The sequence below is a fragment of the Solanum lycopersicum genome, chromosome 8, assembly GCF_036512215.1.
Source record: "Solanum lycopersicum chromosome 8, SLM_r2.1".
In the NCBI taxonomy this organism is placed as follows: domain Eukaryota; kingdom Viridiplantae; phylum Streptophyta; class Magnoliopsida; order Solanales; family Solanaceae; genus Solanum; species Solanum lycopersicum.
This window is the reverse complement of record NC_090807.1, coordinates 26,053,837-26,073,582: the sequence shown is the minus strand read 5'-3', so window position 1 is coordinate 26,073,582 and position 19,746 is coordinate 26,053,837. Positions and strand designations below refer to the sequence as shown.

The following is a 19,746-nucleotide window of genomic DNA, read 5'->3' as shown; positions in this document are numbered from 1 at the left end:
TGATGAGAAGAGAATGGTTGTCGTTTGTCATGGTCAGTTGTATCGACAGAGAATAATTCGTGCTTTTCACAAAAGAGTAAGAGCTAGAATTTTTAAAATTGGTAAATTAATACTTAAACGCATTTTCCTCATCAAGACGAGTACAAAGGAAAATTCCCACCGAATTGTCAAGGACCCTACATTGTTCGCGAAGTATTATCTGGAGGTGCTTTAGTCATGTTGGAGATGGATGACACCACATGGACGAAACCAATGAACTTAGTTGCTGTCAAAAGATACTACATGTGAAACTTTGGTTTGCATTTCTGTTATTTACTTGTAATCATTCCATTTGCTTGTATTTTCTTTGTTTAAAATTTAATCCCTCCTTGTAATGAACTACGTCTGACCTGAGTTCTCAAAAATGAGATACGTAGGTGTCCTATGTTAGCTTCGGTCACCCTTTTTATCCCTTTAAATATTTATTTGTATTTGAACTACATTCGACCTGAATTTTCAAGAATGATATACGTAAGCGGCCCATGTCGGTCTTGGTCAATTTCTTTGTAATATCTTACTATTTTTAACCTTGAAAGTGAACTATGTTTGACCTTATTCCTTCCTCAATGGGGTACCTTGGTGCCACAAGGGTTCGGTCTTATTCTTGCATCAGACTCAAAGAAGTTCGCTAAGCCTAACGTGACATGACACTTGGCAGTGACCCTGTTCAAAATAGTAATTCACAAAAATTTATTTTTCTTATAGTTTTCCCTTTGTGTTTCATTTGTTTTGGCATAAAATATTTTTTCTTATCTATCAAGAGTCGGGATATCAGGAAATCAATTGAAGACAACTAGAAAAGGAGCAGACAACTGAAAAAAAGACACACATCAATCCGTTTTAAAACTAACGATTTTCTCTGGCTACAGGTTTATAGCTTTGTTCTGAAACTAGAAAATCCTTCGATCGATGAATATAGAGAAGTCAAGGGAGGAGAAAGCTCTCCTAAAATCAACGGTGTTCCTGTAACGCAGGAATTATTTTATATTGCTTATACCGAGAATTTAGAAATACGGATGGTTTATTTAAATCTGTTTCCAATAACTTGAAGTCTATAAGGGACTTCCAGCTAGATTTGAAGGTGAATCAAGCAAAAATCTCAAGAAAGATTTTATGGTTTCCGTAAAGGACGTCATCTGCATTGTAATGTCAGATATGATATTATATATTGTCGGATGAGTCATTTAATTTATTTTCAATTAAGACAATTTATTACCCAGGGGCTTCATTTGTTTTATTATCGATCAAGACGATATACTATCTGGAAGTTATTTTACCGTTATCATCAATTGAGAAGATATGATCATCCAGAAGGCACCCTGAAGATTCATGCATTGCGGAAGAACATGCATTGTGAGTTAATATTCATGCATCACGAGTCAATATTCATGTATTGCGGAAGATCATGCATCGCGAGTTAATACGCATGCATCGCAAAAGATCATGCATCGCGAGTTAATACTCATGCATTGCGGAAGAATATGCATCACGAGTTAATATTCATGCATCGTGGAAGAACATGCATCACGAGTCAATATTCATGCATCGAGAGTCAATATTCTTTTTTTGCGAGTTAATACTCATGCATCACAAATTAACATTCATGCATCACAAGAAGATGTCCATGTCTCGCAGAAAGTTATGCATGGCGATAAGATATTTATGCCTCGCAGAAATTTATGCATCGCAGGAGGATATTTATGCCTCGCATAAATTTAGCATCACGAGATGATATTCATACATCACGGCATATCATGCATCGTGAGTCAATATTCATGCATCGCGAGTCAATATTCATGCATCACAGAAGATCATGCATCGCGAGTTAATACTCATGCACCACGAGTTTATATATATGCATCACGAGAAGATATTCATACCCCACAAGAGATCACGCATCGCGAGAAGATATTCATGCCCCAAAAGAAGTCATGCACTCACAAAGAAGGAATCATGAATCTTTAGAGAAATATTTACCCATCGACATGAACTGCATCTGTATTTGGAAATATTAGACGCCAAAAGAATAATTAGAGATGACTTTAAAAGAAAATATCAACACACTGATCAACATTCATTTATTTTTAAAATCAACAGAATATTACATTGAAGAATATATTGCAGACACAGGACATAAGCTTTATGTCAAACGGATGAAGTTGACGTCAAATGTGACGGAGAGAAACTACGTGTCAACGCGGTAAAACACACTATCTCCTATTTGAACTGCATTTTTAAGCTCACAAGTTTATTTCAATCTTTGTCAAGAGCATCCGAAAGAATGCATTCTCTAAAAACAAACCATAGGTGTGGATGACATCAAAAGGGATGCAGCATAATGTGGAAGTTTTTCTTAGAAGCGAACTGGGACATAGTCCAAAGAGGAGTGCCAAACTCTTAGGAAGCAAACAGAGGAGCGACTTCCACCACAATCAAACCACACCACTATCAGAAGACATGTGGGTTTTCTTTAAGTTTTGTCAGTCTTAGTCTTGCATCCTGAATTTTGATCTGTCGAAAGGAAGTTTCCCATCTGAGTGACAATGGGCCAAGAATTTTGGAAATTATGTCAGTGTAAAATTCTTAATTAGGGGTGTGAAGCGCGCCACGTTCATGTATAAGAGGTTACAAGCCTCCTTTTCAGACTTATCTTAATTTGTCACTTGTCCAAAACCAAATGTTATCTAGCATAATATATTTCCTTTTCGACCAATCGATTCAAACTACAAGCAGCCTGATTCCTAAGGTGTAAGGATATGTAGGCGAGCTCAATGTCGAACACTCGACTGTATTTGAACCTTCTCTCTTAAATATAATTCTCTAGCATTTCGGTCCTTTCATAATTCAGTATCGGTATGACTTTTGGTTTCTTTGAAAATCATGCATTATATCAAGCGTATCGAACTACGAGTGGATTGAATTCTCATATCGCCTGAGATATGTAGGAAACCCATTTCCGCGGTTCAACCATACTTCCTAAAGTCCGTACCAAATTCCTTTCACAAAGATGAATGTGTGGTCAGTCAAAATTGGATTGGTCAATTTCATTTTCCTCGAATTTCTTGCATCAATCCGAGTAAAACGATGGACAGTTGTTGACACCCAATTTTTGACCCTCCCTAATAGGAATTGATTAACGAGCTTTTTAATTCTAAACGATTTGGAATAATTAGATTTATAAAATTTAAAATGTTTTTCTAGTCGTCTTAAATTAACCTTATCATATTTTTATAATTTTAGATAATATATATATATATATGATTTACATAATTATGTATATAATTAGTATCTTTTATGAATATTTGAAAATCTTCTAAAAAAAGACTTTAATTTTAGTTAAAGTTTTGATAATTAGTCTACTTACATAACAGTCTATAATTTTTATTTATTTAGCTTGTAATAAATTTAAGTAATTTATTTCGTAATGATCAAGAAGCTCGTTAATTAATTTATATTAATTCATTTTATTTGGGTATTGGCCATAACACTTAACTCAATTTTGAGACAAATATTGGGCGAAGATTCAATTAAGTTTTTCAGACAAGCCCAATACTATTCGCAGCCTAACATTACAGCAACCCAACTTCAAAAATAGTCCCATCCGGCCCAATCCTTTTTCTCCCTTCACAAAATGACCCGGCACTTTCCCTTTTCTCCTCAAAGCGATCCAAAACCAGACGATTCCAAAGAGCAACGTTAATGACATCTTCAGGGCGCCTCCTATGCAGCGACGAGTGATCAACGAAAAAAACCCCTACATGTGATTCATCACCGCCACGCGACGTCAAATAAAGGGAGGGTGACTTCCAATGTCTCCTTCTTTAGGGAGGTACAATTTGGGGCAGCCTTTTAACGATTTCAGCTTGCTTTTCCTGTGATAATCTTCTGCAAACTCGTCCTTTCCCTCGTGGCTAAGAGCCACGTAGCACTCAAGGACGAGCTGATGAATCCCAGCCATCCGTCCCCCTTCCTATTTTGGGAATGATTTTTAATTTTGCAGAAAAGGGTGTTTAGCAAAAATAGTGAAAGATTTTTTAATTAAAACTAGTTGAAGATTCCGAGTTTTGCGTCTCCCTTTCCCCCCAGTCTCAACCTAATTCTCCTCCTATATAACATAGCTTCCTGTTCATCAAAAGGGGCAGAATTTTTTTTTCAAGGAGTGAGGCAAGGAAAACCAAAGACTAATCTTCATCCTACTAAAACAATAGCTTAAAATAGATATAATACATACCTTTGGAGAGAGCATAAAAGAGTATCAATTCTATCCTTGCACTTTTCCTCTAATTCTCTCTACATAAACTCGCCTGGAGTAAAGGTTCCATCCATCGTTTTGTTTGTGTGTCGTGCTTGTGTTAGTGTATGTGTTCGTGTGGTCAAAAGAAGCTCATCCCTGGTCGTACTATCCCTGAATCGCTGCATTTAGAAAGGTAAATACACTTCTTCTTCCATCATTTACTTCTCAAGATGTAGGTCGTAATTATATGAAGGTTGCAAGATTTGTAAATATCGAAAGTTTGGAATAATTTTGATTTGCTCTTAGTTGAAATTAGTGGCTTCTTTCTCTGTTTTGGGTATTATATTTTTGCTTATGTTCATGTAGTTGGAAGTTTGGTCGACCCTATGTAATTCCAAATTGCTCTTACTTATATTCTTTAGTTTAATCGCTAATCTTATGATGTCAGTTGTGAATCTTTCTTTAGTTTTGAGGTCCGGAATCTAGTTTTATTGTTATTTATTTTAATCTGAAGATCTTTGCCCATCTTACTTTGAATCCTGCGGCTGAATAGCTTATTGTTATGTTCCTGTTTTCATAAGATTTGCCGCTTTCCATTAAAGGTCAAGTGCCCTTATTGATCCAGTAGTTATCAGTGTGTTAGTGCTTGCTTTCCATGACATTTATGAATGAGATGGCTTTATGGAGGTAATTTGTTGTGTTGTTTTTTTTTCTTAGAGAGATTGAACTTAATACCGTAAGATTCATCATATTGAGTTGTTTTCGCTTTTGTGCATGAATCATTTTATTTAGACAAATATGCAGCATGCTTTCTTGACATTGCTTGAGTTAGGTTGTTATTCAATGACTACGTACGCTTAGGGGCCTAATATATTCACAAGTGCAGACATTGCATAACGGATGTTACTGTGGTGTCATGTTTTTGTTCATGACATTTGTAAGTGATAGTTGGATTCTTTTGATTTTTTCTTGAAGTTATATATTTTGGCCTGACTTGAATCTCTTAAAATAGGTTTTTTTTACTTATAAATTATGTTGTGTTTAAGATGTGCCTTATTTTATCATTCATGGCTAATTCATTTCTATTTTATTGCATGTGAAACCCCTTCCAATTCGTCACAGAATTTACTCCATTTCTTGCACTACCTTGTTGAGCCATAAATGCTCAAATTATCCTCTCCGAGTCGGCCAGCCCCTCTAAATGGTGTACAGGTTGAGAACAATAAAAGAAAATGCTGGAAATTAAGCTTTCCAACACCAAAAAGGCAAATACATTCGTTATACCAACTGTATACACTGGTATACAGTCAGAATATACATTATATGGGTACAGAAAATGTGAATACTCAGGTCAAAAGTACAGTGGATAACGTTTCAAAAAATGCAAGCCTTGAAAGGTCCAAATGGGTCGGATATGCCATGTATACAGCAGTATACACAAATTGTATACATATCTTTTTAAGGCAAACAAGCCCAATGTTTAAGTGCAGGTTCAAAGGAAAAATGGCCTAGGACCCACATAGACATAGGATAGGGAAGAGGTTGGGCCCATCAGATTTGTGGATTAGGGCTGATTAGCCGAAATTAAATTTTCTATCCCCTCTCCCTCTCTTTATTTATTCATGTTTGACTAATATTTTGGTTTCAATTTAATTAATTCTAAACTATAGCCATTTTATTTATATTTATATACAAATACTCAAAATTTATTTATACATATATTTTTACTTGGTTTTTATTCTACTTCTTCTTTGTTAACCCTTAAGTTCATCTCTTTAGGTCATCCCCTTAGCTATTTTCCTCTGAAAGAGATAATTAATGTAAAGGATAATTAAATGAAAAGAAAATAACATAAAAAATTATTTTTATACAAGTCACTTATCCTTTATCTTATTTTTATTCTAATCAACCACCTTTAGTCACTCCCTTTTAAAATAATCTCTTCTTTTCACTAAATTAATTAATTAGAAAAAAATAATTTTAAGTAGCAAATGATAAATGAACTTTAGTTGGAAAAGTTTATATATTCAAGTGAAAGTCTTTTTTAGTGAAATAGTCGGTCAACCGCGAGTTAGCGGGCATTGCAAAGGCCTAACACCTTCTTGGAGTGTAAATTTGAACTTCGAACCCTTTTCAACTAATTTTCATTTGTTTTAAATGTTTTGAAAAATAATTGTAAGCTTTCTTGGTTTTACTAAAAAATTCAAGTGGTGACTCTGTTAATTTGGAAAATCGATTTTTCTTAAGATTAGTCGATTTTTTGAAACTTTGTCATTTTTACTTTATGTGTCTATTTTCGTAAAATAGTAACCCAACAAGAATCATGACTAATATCCTACTTCACATAACATGTCATTTAGTTGTACATATCATCTTACTTTAATAATATAAACCAACACATATTCATAAATGAACTAATCAACATATAGTATCATCAATGTGCAAGTTCATCGTATATATGTCATGTAGCGTTATAAGCATAATCGTACATAAGAACATCCTCGTAAGAATCCTCTCAAGTCTAACTTGTGCAATGCTTAGGTAGAGTACCATGCCCCAACCTAGACTAGGCTAGATCCCTTAGGTTATCTTAGTTAGAGTTTATTTCTTTAGTTCATTTTACTTTCTGGGTACATCTTGCCTTAACCGACATAGACCACATGAGCTAGTGTGAAATCCGGTTCATAAAACCCTACAACGATGGAAGGCAGACTACTTGCCAACGTAGTACTAAAAGATGAAACATAGCAACTACGGGGATCCGCTAGTTAGTATTCCTATGGGGGAAACATAGTTCAAGAACTACGAGACATAGTTGGGACCCTCTTTATACTACATTCATTGTAGTCTCCAATGTCAAGAGTACTTTAGTGATCCTACATTCCCTATGTGGGAAGGGACACTCCTAACTCAAGTTCACTCTATGCTAAGATAGAGTCCCTTTTTTGAATGTCTTTAAGCCTTTATTATCAATCATAACTTAGTTTAGGTCATAGGGTCTACCCTTGTATATTCATCATCATCAATAGCTCAATAAGAATTGCATTAGCATAAATCCTTTCATTAAAATTCATATAGGTAAGGTTAGGATATTTGCATATTCAGTATCACAATACGACACATTGGTAGTCATCACCATCCTTATAACATATACATCTTAATCAACCTCACAACAACGTCAAGACCTTTCAATTAAATATTATACTGACCCCATAAATCCTAATAAAAGGCATGCTATAATACAACATTATGACTTAATCACAATTAACCCTAATTTGAAGTAAAGGATAGAGATCATTAGACTTATTTAGTCTCCTTTATAGTTATCATCAAGGTCTTACCATAAACCCTCGATTCAACCCAATTTGGGTATATATCATCATAAGTCAATAATCAACATGATAACAAGGCTAGAAGAATCACTACATCACAATTCAATTCTAGATCATAACTTAGGAAAAGATACATAGGTCAATTCACTTCCTAAACTAGAGCATCTTCCCAAGAACTAGCATAAAAGACTAAAAGTTACTCTAATTTATTCATGATTAATGTAATCATCCCAAAGTAATTCAACCAATAATCAATTCAATTGAACCAATTATGACCTAATTCATATCAAGATCAAACCTAGGGTAAAAGGTTTAGGGTCATCTTTTACAAACTAGACCAAACCATGAAGATACATCATAATAAAGATATAATTCATGTTAATCTACTCATAATATCCAACAGAAAGCATAAACAAACAAATTCATGAAACAAAATTTGAGATGGAGAAGAACCAACATGAAAATCCAACTTCTGAAAATCCTTTGAAGGAACCCTTTGAGGAACTAGGTCTCAAAGGTGAATTAGATCCCATACCTCAACGTCTGATGAAGAATTGATGGTGAAATTGTCCCTTTAGATCCCCCAAATCCCTCCCCTAGCTTGTCTTCAATGGTGTCTTCTAATAGAGAGAGCAAGAAGAAAGAAGGAAGAGAGTTTTGTTTTGAGAGTTGTAATTAGAATAATGGGGTTGGGGTCTTTATATGGAGGGTTAATTAACTTGATTAGGCTTCCCTAATACCCTAATTAATGGGGGGGTTAATTAACTTAATTAGGCTTCCCTAATACTCTAACTAACCACCAAAACCCTTAATTAAGTCGTTTAGATTTAACTTATAATGTGCAGGAATATTGTAGTGTCAAACGACACCACGATCGATAGATCGTGAGTCAGTGGAATATTGTAGTGTCAAACGACATCACTCCTCCGTGCTGCACATACGTGGTTCTTGTTAGAGACTTGTGCAGGCGAGGGCTCCAAATATTTTTCTAAGTGTTGTTCGTTCTTTGGTAACGATGCCTTGTCGATCAACACATGGATCATCAATTGCATCTCGTGGGTACACACTGCCAGGCAGTGTTGACTCCCACGTGCAAGGAGCCTCCTCAAGGGACCTTGGTTGGTCCTTGGGGAGTTGTACCCGGATGTTCAAACCATGAATCAACTTAAACACATGTTAGTTACGTTTACACCAATTTTCATGAATTTTCGACTCCTAAAAATTAGTCAAATAGGCTAAGGCACGCTAGTACCTCCTTGCATTACTTTCCGAACGTCATGGACGTTCTTGGATGTTTTGGTTTGTAAACTTCCTAAATGACCTATATTCATTATGATAGGCCTTCAAACAGGTTCTAGACCTTATGACACTAATTTCTTGCTTTAAGACACGTCTTGGATTTTTAAAGTGTTACATTATCCTCCCCTTTAGGAACATTCGTCCCCGAATAACACTAAAATTTTTTAGAAGGAAGAAATAGACTCAAGACTAGAAGCCCAACCAACAACAATACATAACATCAACCATATCTCTTACACAAGGCAATTGAAAACTTCAATTACCACACATAGGGCTCAACATTACATTATAAGGAATATCCTTCTCATAATAACAAGATCTCAACATAGCATATATGAGTCAATGTAAGTCAAAGTTCAACTAATACTATTTAATAAAGAGTCACCATACCAAAATGCACGACATAACTGAAAACAAGACAAAGAGAAAAACTTCAATTTCAAATGCACAACTTCACTGTAAGTCACTGTAAAGCTATTCAAAAATGCACATTTGCAATACTTCACCAAACTCAAAGCAACTTGAATTTTAGTCATGATTTTCATTACTAGTAAAAACTACTAACCTTAGTTATCAAGTAGGTGAGAGTAACGGGACTTCATGTCGGCCTCGACCTCCCGTGTTGCACCCTCAACTAGGTGATTCTTCAAGAACACCTTTACCGAAGCCACCTCTTCATTCCTTAACTTCTAGACTTACCTACCAAGAATTTGAACCGGAACTTCCTCATAAGGGAGGTTATCCTTTACACCAAGACTCTCAATAGGAAGAATAGACCTTGGATCACCGATACACTTCTTAAGCATGGAAACATGGAAAACCGGATTAACCGAAGCCAATTCACTAGGAAGATTCAATTCATAGGTAGCCTTACCAACTCTTTGCAAGATTTCATATGGACCCACATAAAGAGTACTCAACTTCCCCCTCTTGCCAAATCTAACCACCCCTTTCATGGGTGAAATTTTCAAATATACCTTATCACCATCTTCAAACTCCAAATTTCTTTCTCCTATGATCGGCATAAGACTATAGGTTGTTTGCAATCGGTTCCTTATGATATGAACTTTCTCCAAAGTCTTATAAATCAAATCGGGACTAAAAAAAGAGGGCTTACCTACTTCAAACCATTCAATAGGAGATCTACACCTCTTACCATACAAGGTTCGGAGAGAGCCATGGAGATGGATGAATGAAAACTATTATAATAAGAAAACTCCACCAAAAGGCAAATGCTTATTCCAATTTCAATTGAAATCTATAACGCAAGACCTAAGCATATCCTCAAGGGTATGAATAGTACGCCGCGCTTGACCATCCATTTCGGATGAAAAGCTGTACTCAACCTCACCTTTGTACCCAACCCTTCTTGGAATGACCTCCAAAATCTATATCTAAATTGTGCACTCCGATCCGATATGATGGATAACAGAATACCATGTCAACACACAATCTGATCTATGAAGATCCTAGCATAATCTTCCGCTGAATAAGTAGACTTGATGGGAATAAAGTGAGTGACTTGGTCAACTTGTCCACAACCACCCGTATAGAGTCATATTGACTTTGAGTCCGATGTAAACCCACTACAAAGTCCATATTGATATCTTCCGACTTCCAAGTAGGAACTTGGATTTCTTATTGTAAGCCACCCAACTTTTGATATTTGGCTTTCACGTGCTGTCAATTCGGACACTTAGCAACAAACTTAGCTATGTTCATCTTCAAAACTTCCCACCAAAATACTTCCCTAATATCATGGTACATTTTTGTCAAACCCTGGATCAATGGAGAAGCGAGATAAATGGGCTTCCTCAAGGATCCGGTTCCTCAACTCATCTACCTTGGGAACACACAATCTTCCTTGGTACCTCAAAACAACCCCCCCCCCAAGGAGAATGCCTCAATAATCTTTCCAAGGACCGATTCCTTCAACTCCATCAATGATTTATTAAGGTGTTGTTTGGACTTCACCTCGACTACTAATGATGACTCTGAGTTATGATGGACTACGAATCCACCGTTTAGAGAATCTTCCAACCTCACACCCAACCTAGCCAACCTTTGAACATCCTTCGCTAGGTATTTATCGGCTTTGTCTACGTGAGATATAATACTCTTAGTCATACGTCTTAGAGCATCCACAACCACATTGACTTGCCGCGGTGATGAGGGACTCTCATGTCATAATCTTTCAACAATTCTAACTGCCTTCTTTGTTGGAGATTCAAATCCTTTTGGGTAAACACATATTAGAGACTCTTATGGTCGGTATTAACATTAACATGGACATCATACAAGTAATGCCTCCATATTTTAAAGGCAAACACCACGGACGCTAACTCAAGGTCATGAGTTGGATAGTTTCGCTCATGCACCTTAAGTTTCCTAGAATCATAGTCTATCACCTTCCCATGTTGCATGAGCATACATCCCAAACCCACTCGGGATGCATAAGGTTATATAACAAAACCCTTTGAACCCTCCGGTAAACTCAACGCCGGAGAGGAAGTAAGCCTATCTTTCAACATTTGGAAGCTTCTCTCACATGCGTGCGACCACTTAAATTTCTTACAATTTTTGGTCAAAGTAGTCAAGGGAGATGTAATAGACGCAAAACCATCCACAAACCTACGATAATAGCTCACTAAACCCAATAAACTCCTAATGTTGGTTGGAGTCAATGGTCTAGGCAAATATTTCACCGCCTCCGTTTTACTATGATCAACCTCAACTGCCTCACTAGAGATTATATGACCAAGAAATGTCACCGACTTCAACCAAAAACACATTTATTATACTTGGAAAACAATTGATGTTCTTTAAGTACTTGTAAAACCACCATCAAATGCGTTATATGATTTAATTTTTTGTATATACAAAGATGTCGTCAATGAAGACAATGACAAATGAATCTAGGAAATTCCAAAACACCCTATTCATAAGGTCCATAAATTCCGCCGGAGTATTAGTGAGAGCAAAGGACATTACTAAGAATTCATAATGAGCATATCTAGTCCGAAATTCCGTATTTGGTATATCCTTACCTCTCACCTTAAGTTGGTGATACCCCGACCTCAAGTCAATCTTAGAAAAGTAGCTTGCTTCTTGGAGTTGATCAAACAAGTCGTCAATCCGAGCGAGAGGATACTTGTTCTTGATTGTGACTTTATTGAGTTAGCGGTAATCAATATACATTCTTAAGGACCTATCCTTCTTCTTCACAAATAAAACTGGAGCACCGAATGGAGAAATACTAGGTCTTATGAAGCCTTTGTCTTGTAAATCTTTGAGTTGAGCATTCAACTCTTTCAATTCATCCAGAGCCAACCGATAAGAAGGAATTGAAATTGGATTTGTATCTGGTAAGAATTTGATACTAAAAGCATTTTCTTGTTCGGGAGGAATGACGGGAAGGTCATTAGGAAAGACCTTCGTAAATTCACTCTCTAGGGGGACCTACTCAATGGGAGGAATTTTGGATTCTAAATATTGTACTCTCATAATACATATTGCATGCATTGAGACAAGATATAATACGACCTCTAGGAATAGAACTTACCCCCTCCACTCAACAATGGGTTCAGTTGAAAAGTTAAACTTCACCACCATTGTCCAACAATCAATAGAGGCAAATCAAGCATGAAACCAATTGATACCCAATATTCAAAATCAAGCATATCAAGTTCTACTAGGTCAACACAAGAAACTCTATTGGGAAACATTATTGGAAAATTTCTATACACCTTTTTTGCAACAACCGGCTCACCCACCGGAGTAGACACTACAAAAGTTTCATGCAAAATATCAGGCAAAATAACAATTTTTTTGTCTACTAGAGGGTAACAAATGATAAAGTAGCATTGGGATCAAGTAAGGCATATACATCAATAGAGAATACTTTCAACATACCGTTCACCACGTCAGGAGAAGTCTCTTGCTCACTCCTAGAGTGGAGAGCATATAAGAGGTTCTTCTTAGGAGCGTCATGTGAACCACCTGCTTGAGCTTTACCACTACACTTGTATTGAACCCTCACATTACGACAATCCCTAACCTAGTGACCACTTTTACCACAATCAAAACAATTGCCCGTCCCCTTAAGACAATCACCATAGTTCTTCTTGCCACACTTTTTGCAAGTTGGCTTCTCGGTTGGTGAACTAGTATCTTTATACTTCTTAGGCTTAGGGTTAGACACCCTATCACCACTAGCCTTAGAGAACTTGTAAGGAACTTGATTAGAAACCCGCTTCTTAAATCTAGGCTTGTCTTGTATTTCACGCCTATTCTTTGAAGAACCTCCATCAAAAGATCTTGCCCTCTTAGCATCTCTACTCTTCCTCTTAGACCATGCCTCTTCCACATGTTTAGCATGCACCATAAGATGAGAAATGTTCATATTTTCATGTAGCATAGCCTAATCACACTCCTGTTGCAAATTATCTGACACCCCCTTCACAAAGCGGCTGATTTCATCTCTAGGATCGGAAATCACAGAAGGAGCATATTTTGACGATTTAGTGAATTTCAAGGAGTATTCATGAACACTCATACCTCCTTGGTGAAGGTTGATGAAATCCACCAGTTTATCTTTCCTCGTCTTCCTAGGAATGAACCGATCAAGAAAAGCCTTCTTCAAGATCTCCCAAGTTACCGGACCACCTCTAAATGGCCTGTTATCTCTCCATTGGACATACTATGCTTGATACACATACTTGACTTGATAGATGGCTAACTCGACCTTCTCACTAGTGTATAACCCCATAGCCAAGTTTATCTTATAGACTTCATCGATGAACTCTTTGGGGTACTCTTCAACTTAAGACCTCTAGAAAGTAGGAGGGTTCATCCTAGTGAAGTCCCTTAGATGGGAGGCCACAGTAATAACTTGTTGATTTGGACGGGGTGCAACCTCCCGGTTAGCTTGGGTCTTCATAGTTTGGGCTTGTGTAGTAACGACTTGCGCCAATTGGATAATGGCAACCCTTATGTCACCATCTGTCAAGGGTGAAGGATTGACCGGAGCTTTTTCAATGTTAGCATGTTCTTCAAGTGGAGGAAGTTGATCACCACCGGGAGGACCTCCCACATTGGCAATCTCCTCTTCAAGCCTTCGTGCCGCATTCCTTTGAGTGTTAATTTCCTATAATTGCAACAATAGGATTAGATGCAAAACCACACCATAAGTATAATCTAATGTTCCAATATTGGACTTCCAAGAAAATGAGAGTTTCCTAGGCATCTCGTAGGTTCCTATCCATAAGTGTGGCACGCTTCGCAATTATGGATACGAATTTATATATAGGTTGTTGAGAGAGACATCGACTCTAAGATAATTAAACCTCTTGATCTGGTACCAAGTTTTTCATATTCGGGTTAACCCCCTAGACGTACCCGGCGTCGTCGTCCTCTTTGAGGACTAAGATGAGTCACTTAGTTTACATCATTACATTCATAGGTCAAATTTAGCGAAAATTTCAAAAAAATTCATTACTTCTACTTGGAGGTTCACATAGACCTCTACATACACATAATACATACATACATACATACATATATATATATATATATATACATACATACATATATATATATATATATATAATATCGAGTATACATAGACCTTTCATATGGAAAGATTACATATTCTTCTATTTTTATTGCACATAAGTATATAAAGTAAAACATAGACATAATAGTCGTCTCATCTAATAACCATCTAATAAGAGTGTAAGAACTTGGTTATAACCCATACATCAAGTAAAAATGCCTCACATGGGCTACACAATGTTTCATACCAAACGGAAATAAAGAAACATAGAATTCTTTAACTAAAAAGCAAACTCCATAAGCTAAGTAGTGGCATCACCCTCGGAAGTTGAGGACCTACCCTACTTGGATGAATACGAGATCCAAGCCTTCTTCAAGTTGTCTTCGAAACACCTTAATGACCGAAACCTAAAATATTGGGGAAAAGAAAGAAATGGGTTAGTACACTAAGTATGAGACCATATGTGCGCATACTTTAAAATCATGCTAAACAAAGGGATAATTCATAAAGTATGCATTTTTCATTTAAAACCTTTATGCACATTCAAAAAGACCATACCAATCCGCATGTTCATTAAGTCATAGGCATGTACTTCACAAGAACAACAATCATCAATACTAGTCAAGTCAACGTGCTCATCATATAATCGAATAAATATCCAAGTAACTCTATCATCAAGTCATATTAACAACAAATATGTATAAAAGTAAATTTCCACATAACCAAAGTAAGTCAATTACCCATGAACCCCTATCAAGTCAACAAGTGAATGACCAAGCAAAGCCCCATAACCTTAATCAATCAAGTAACTCAACAAGAATCATGACTAACATCCTACTTCACATAACATGAAATTTAGGCGTACATTTCCTCTAACTTTAATAATATAAACCAACACATATTAATAAGTGAACTAATTAACGTACAGTATCATCAATGTGCAAGTTCATCATATGCATGTCATATAGCATTATAAGCATAATCATACATAAGCACATCCTACTAAGATTCCCCACAAGGCTAACTAGTGCAATGCTTAGGTAGAGTCCCATACCCCTACCTAGACTAAGCTAGATCCCTTAGGTTATCCTAGTTAGAGTTCATTCCTTTAGTTCATTTTTAACTTCTGGGAATATATTTCCCTAACCGACATAAACCACATGAGCTATTGTGTACTTCGGTGTCATAAAACCCTACATCGAAGGAAGGCGGACTATTTTCCAAGGTAGTACCAAAAGATGAAACATAGCAACTACGTGGATCCACTAGCTAGTATTCCTATGGGGGCAACATAGATCAACAACTAGGAGATATAGTTGGGACCCTCCTTATTATACATCCATTGTAGTCTCCAATATCAAAAGTACTTTATTGCTCCTACCTACCCTATATGGGAAGGGGCACTCCTCACTCTACTTCACTCGGTGCTAAGCTAGAGTCCCTTTTTGAAATGTCTTTAAGCTTTCATTATAAATCATAGCATAGTTCAGGTCATAGGGTCTATCCCTTGTATATTCATCATTAAAAATAGTTCAATAAGAATTGCATGACTATAAATCCTTTCATTACAATTCATATAGGTGAGGTTACCACATTATCATATGCATATCATAATAAGGCACATTGGTAGTCATCACCATCCTTATAACATATACATCTTAATCCACCCCACAATAGAGTCAAGAGATTTTAATTAAACATCATACCAACCCTATTAATCCTAATACAAGACATGCTCCAATAAAACATCATGACTTAATCACAATTAACCACAATTTGAAGTAAAGGATATAGATCATAAGACTTTCCAAGTCTCCTTTATAGTTCATCATAAATGTCTTATCATAAGCCCTCAATTCAACCCAATTTGGGTATACCTCATCATAAGTCAATAAGAAACATGATAATAATGCTAGAAGAATCACTACATCACAATTTAATACTAGATCATAGCTTAATATAAGATACTTAAATCAATTCAGTTCCTAATCTAGATCATCTTCCCAAGAACTAAAATGAAATACTAAAAATCACTCTAATTTGTTCATGATTAATGTAAAAACATCATCTCATATCAATTCAACCAATAACCAAGTCAATTGAACCAATTACGACCTAATTCATATCAAGATCAAACCTAGGGTTAAGGGTTAAGGGTCATCTTCTCCAAACTAGACCATACCATAAAGATATATCATAATTAAGTTAGAATTCATGTTAATATACTCATATTATCCAATAGAAAACATAAAAAAACCAATTCATAAAGAAAATTTTGAGATGGAGAAGAACCTACATGAAAACCTAACTTTTGAAAATACTTTGAAGGAACCCTTTGAGGAAAGAGATCTTAAAGGTGAATTAGATCTCGTACCTCAAAGTTTGATGAAGAATTGATGGTGAAATAGTCCATTTACAGCCCCCAAATCCCCCCTAGATTTTCTTCAATGGTGTCTTTTAATAGAGAGAGAAAGAAGAGAGAAGGAAGAGAGTTTTGCTTTGAGAGTTATAATTAGACTGATGGGGTTGGGGTATTTATATGGGGGTGGGTGGGTTTATTAACTTAATTATAATTACCTAATTCCTTAACTAAAAACCAAAAAAATTATGTAATTATTTAATACTTAAATTAAAACATGCAGGAAAATTGCAGTGTCACAGACGACACCATGATCGACAAATCGTGGGTCAGTCGACATACCAGCCCTCTTCCGTGCTCCACATCTGTGGTTCTTGTCAATGACTTGTGCAGGCAATGCTACAACAATTTTTCTAAGTTTTTTCGATGGTTGGAAACGATGCCTCGTCGATCCATACACGAATCGTCGATTGCATCTCGTGGTTACACACTACCCAGGCAGTGTTGACTCCAACGTGCAAGGGTCCTCCTCAAGGACCCTTGTTTTGTCCTTGGTGAGTCGTACTCGGATGTTTTGACAATGAATCGACTTAAAAACATGTTATCTACCCTTCCATCAATTTTCATAGATTTTAGACTCCTAAAAGCTAGTCAAATAGTCTAAGGCACGCTAGTACCTCCTTGCACTACTTTTCGAATGTCATGGACGTTCTTGGGCGTTTTGATTTCTAAACTTACTAAATGACCTATATTCATTAGAATAGGCCTTAAAAAATTGTCTGGACCTCATAAAACTTATGTTACGCTTTAATACACATCTGTAATTTTTGAAGTGTTACAAAACCCGACCCCAAAGCAACCTCAAACCATACCAGTTTTAGAAACCAAATAGTTGCTCCGGCAAAACTTCAATCGCAATTGCACTTCAAACCCACTTATCTTTTCTTCCTACTTCAGCGACCAAATTAACCATCGCTCAAGATCTCCTTTCCCATCTCCCTTTTTAATGTTTTTTCCTTTATTTTGCTAGTATCTCGACGCCCGCCATGGATCCATCTCCGATGACATAGTAACAAGAAAGATCCTCCCGATAGCAATAACAAACCATCACGAAATAACCAAATCTAGATGAGAAATCTTCATTTCCAGTGACCCTTGTTTAGACTCATTTTCCTCAAGGTTTTATCAAAACACAAGACAACGCATTCACAATCTATCATCCCAAGGGTTCAGTCACTACCAATTTACATGAAACTTCATCTATTATTTTATCCAAGGTCAATACCTTATTCCTGACATTCAAGAACAACGATGAATTGAGAAATTCAAAGGGAGTAAAGCCAATTACCTGACAAGCAAGGGAGCTAGGGTAATTGTGTGACAACTTTAGAATTCAAATGATTTCCACTTGCCTTTTGCACTGACCCCGAAGAACAGACTTGTTTAAAATTGTGTGATGAAAGGGTTTTGAGGAAAAAATAGAAATTTGGGGACATGGATGATGAATGTGGGGTGATTAGTGGTGAGATTATTGTTATAGAGAGTGAATTTAGTGAGTGAAAAGGGTAAGAAGTAGCGAGGGGGAGTTTGGAAGAAGATGTGGGAATTATTTGAATTAGATGTCTTTTATTTAAAGGCAAGTCGGGTTGGGTCCGCCAGGTTAGGGTTTGGACCCACGAGACCCCATCTACAGTCAGTGGATCGATCTACGTTCATAGATGAGGACCATAAATCCCTCTTACACTTAGAAAATTTAAAGCGCTTACCTAGGATCTACGGATTCCATTCACGGTTCATAAACTAAACTACTGACCTTCGATGGATTCTGTAGACCTCTGCACCAACCTTTTTCTGTAGATTTATATTTTTACCCCACACATGTAGTAACCATTAGGCCTTTCTTTTACATTTTCTTGACACTTTATACACACGGACCCTATGCTATATCTAGCAACCACTAAGATAAGAACAAAACACACATCTAAGTGAGTATAGAGAAATAAATAAACAAAACAAACTACTAAATAGAAAATAGAAACCTATCGTTGGCTAGATTTTAAATCTATGGTCGCTCCCAAACAACGGTTTATTTAATGTCGTGGTACGAAACATGCCTCTTGATTACTCAGACTATTAAGATAGTAGCCCTCTATAGCTTCTTGAACACTCTCTGTGTTTCCTAGATAAAGCTTGATTTTTGTCCGTTCACTTTGAACCTTGTTCACTCACTGTTTTTGAGCTCCACTGCTCCATGTGGAAATAATTGCTTGAGTAAGAATGGACCGGTCCATTTGGACTTAACCTTGTCTGGAAACAAGCGCAACCTACAGTTGAATAGAAGCACAAGATCCCCCACAACAACATCTAGCTTTTCAATCCTTTGATCATGGTACTTCTTTATATTATCTTTATACAAGGATGAACTCTCATAGGATTTTAGGAGAAAATCATCAATCATATTCAAGTCATTCTATCTTTGAGTAGACGCGGCGTCCAAATCCGAATTCAGCTTTTTCATTGCCCGTATAGCCTTATGTTCTAGCTCTACTGAAAAATGGAAACTTCCCATGTACAAGTCGGTACAGAGACATATAAATGGGAGTATTGCATGCAGTGTGATAGGCCTATAGAGAATCATCAAGCATCCTTGACCAATCCATTCTATTTGCATTCACCGTCTTCACCAAAATCTGCTTGTGACACCTCAACTTGTTCACTAGTTCTGCGGATGGTAAGGAGGGGCTACATTGTGGTGAAAACCACATTTCTCAAGTAGTGACTTGAACAACTTATTGCAAAAGTGGGATCCTCCATCATTCATAATCTCCCTAGGGGCACCAAATCTGGAAAATATATTCTTTTTCAAGAATGTTGTGACACTCTTACATTCATTGTTGGAGAGCACAATTGCTTCTACCAATTTCAATAC

The 19,746-nt window shown here is 36.6% G+C and overlaps 1 long non-coding RNA gene across 1 annotated transcript; it reads left to right on the top strand.

Annotated features, from left to right (window-relative positions):
* The first annotated feature begins 3,698 nt into the window (after window positions 1–3,698).
* Window positions 3,699–5,955, top strand: LOC101266354 (uncharacterized). The gene is made up of 2 exons (XR_183003.5): window positions 3,699–4,466; window positions 5,396–5,955. It is a non-coding gene; the product is annotated as an uncharacterized lncRNA (long non-coding RNA).
* The last annotated feature ends 13,791 nt before the right edge of the window (window positions 5,956–19,746 follow it).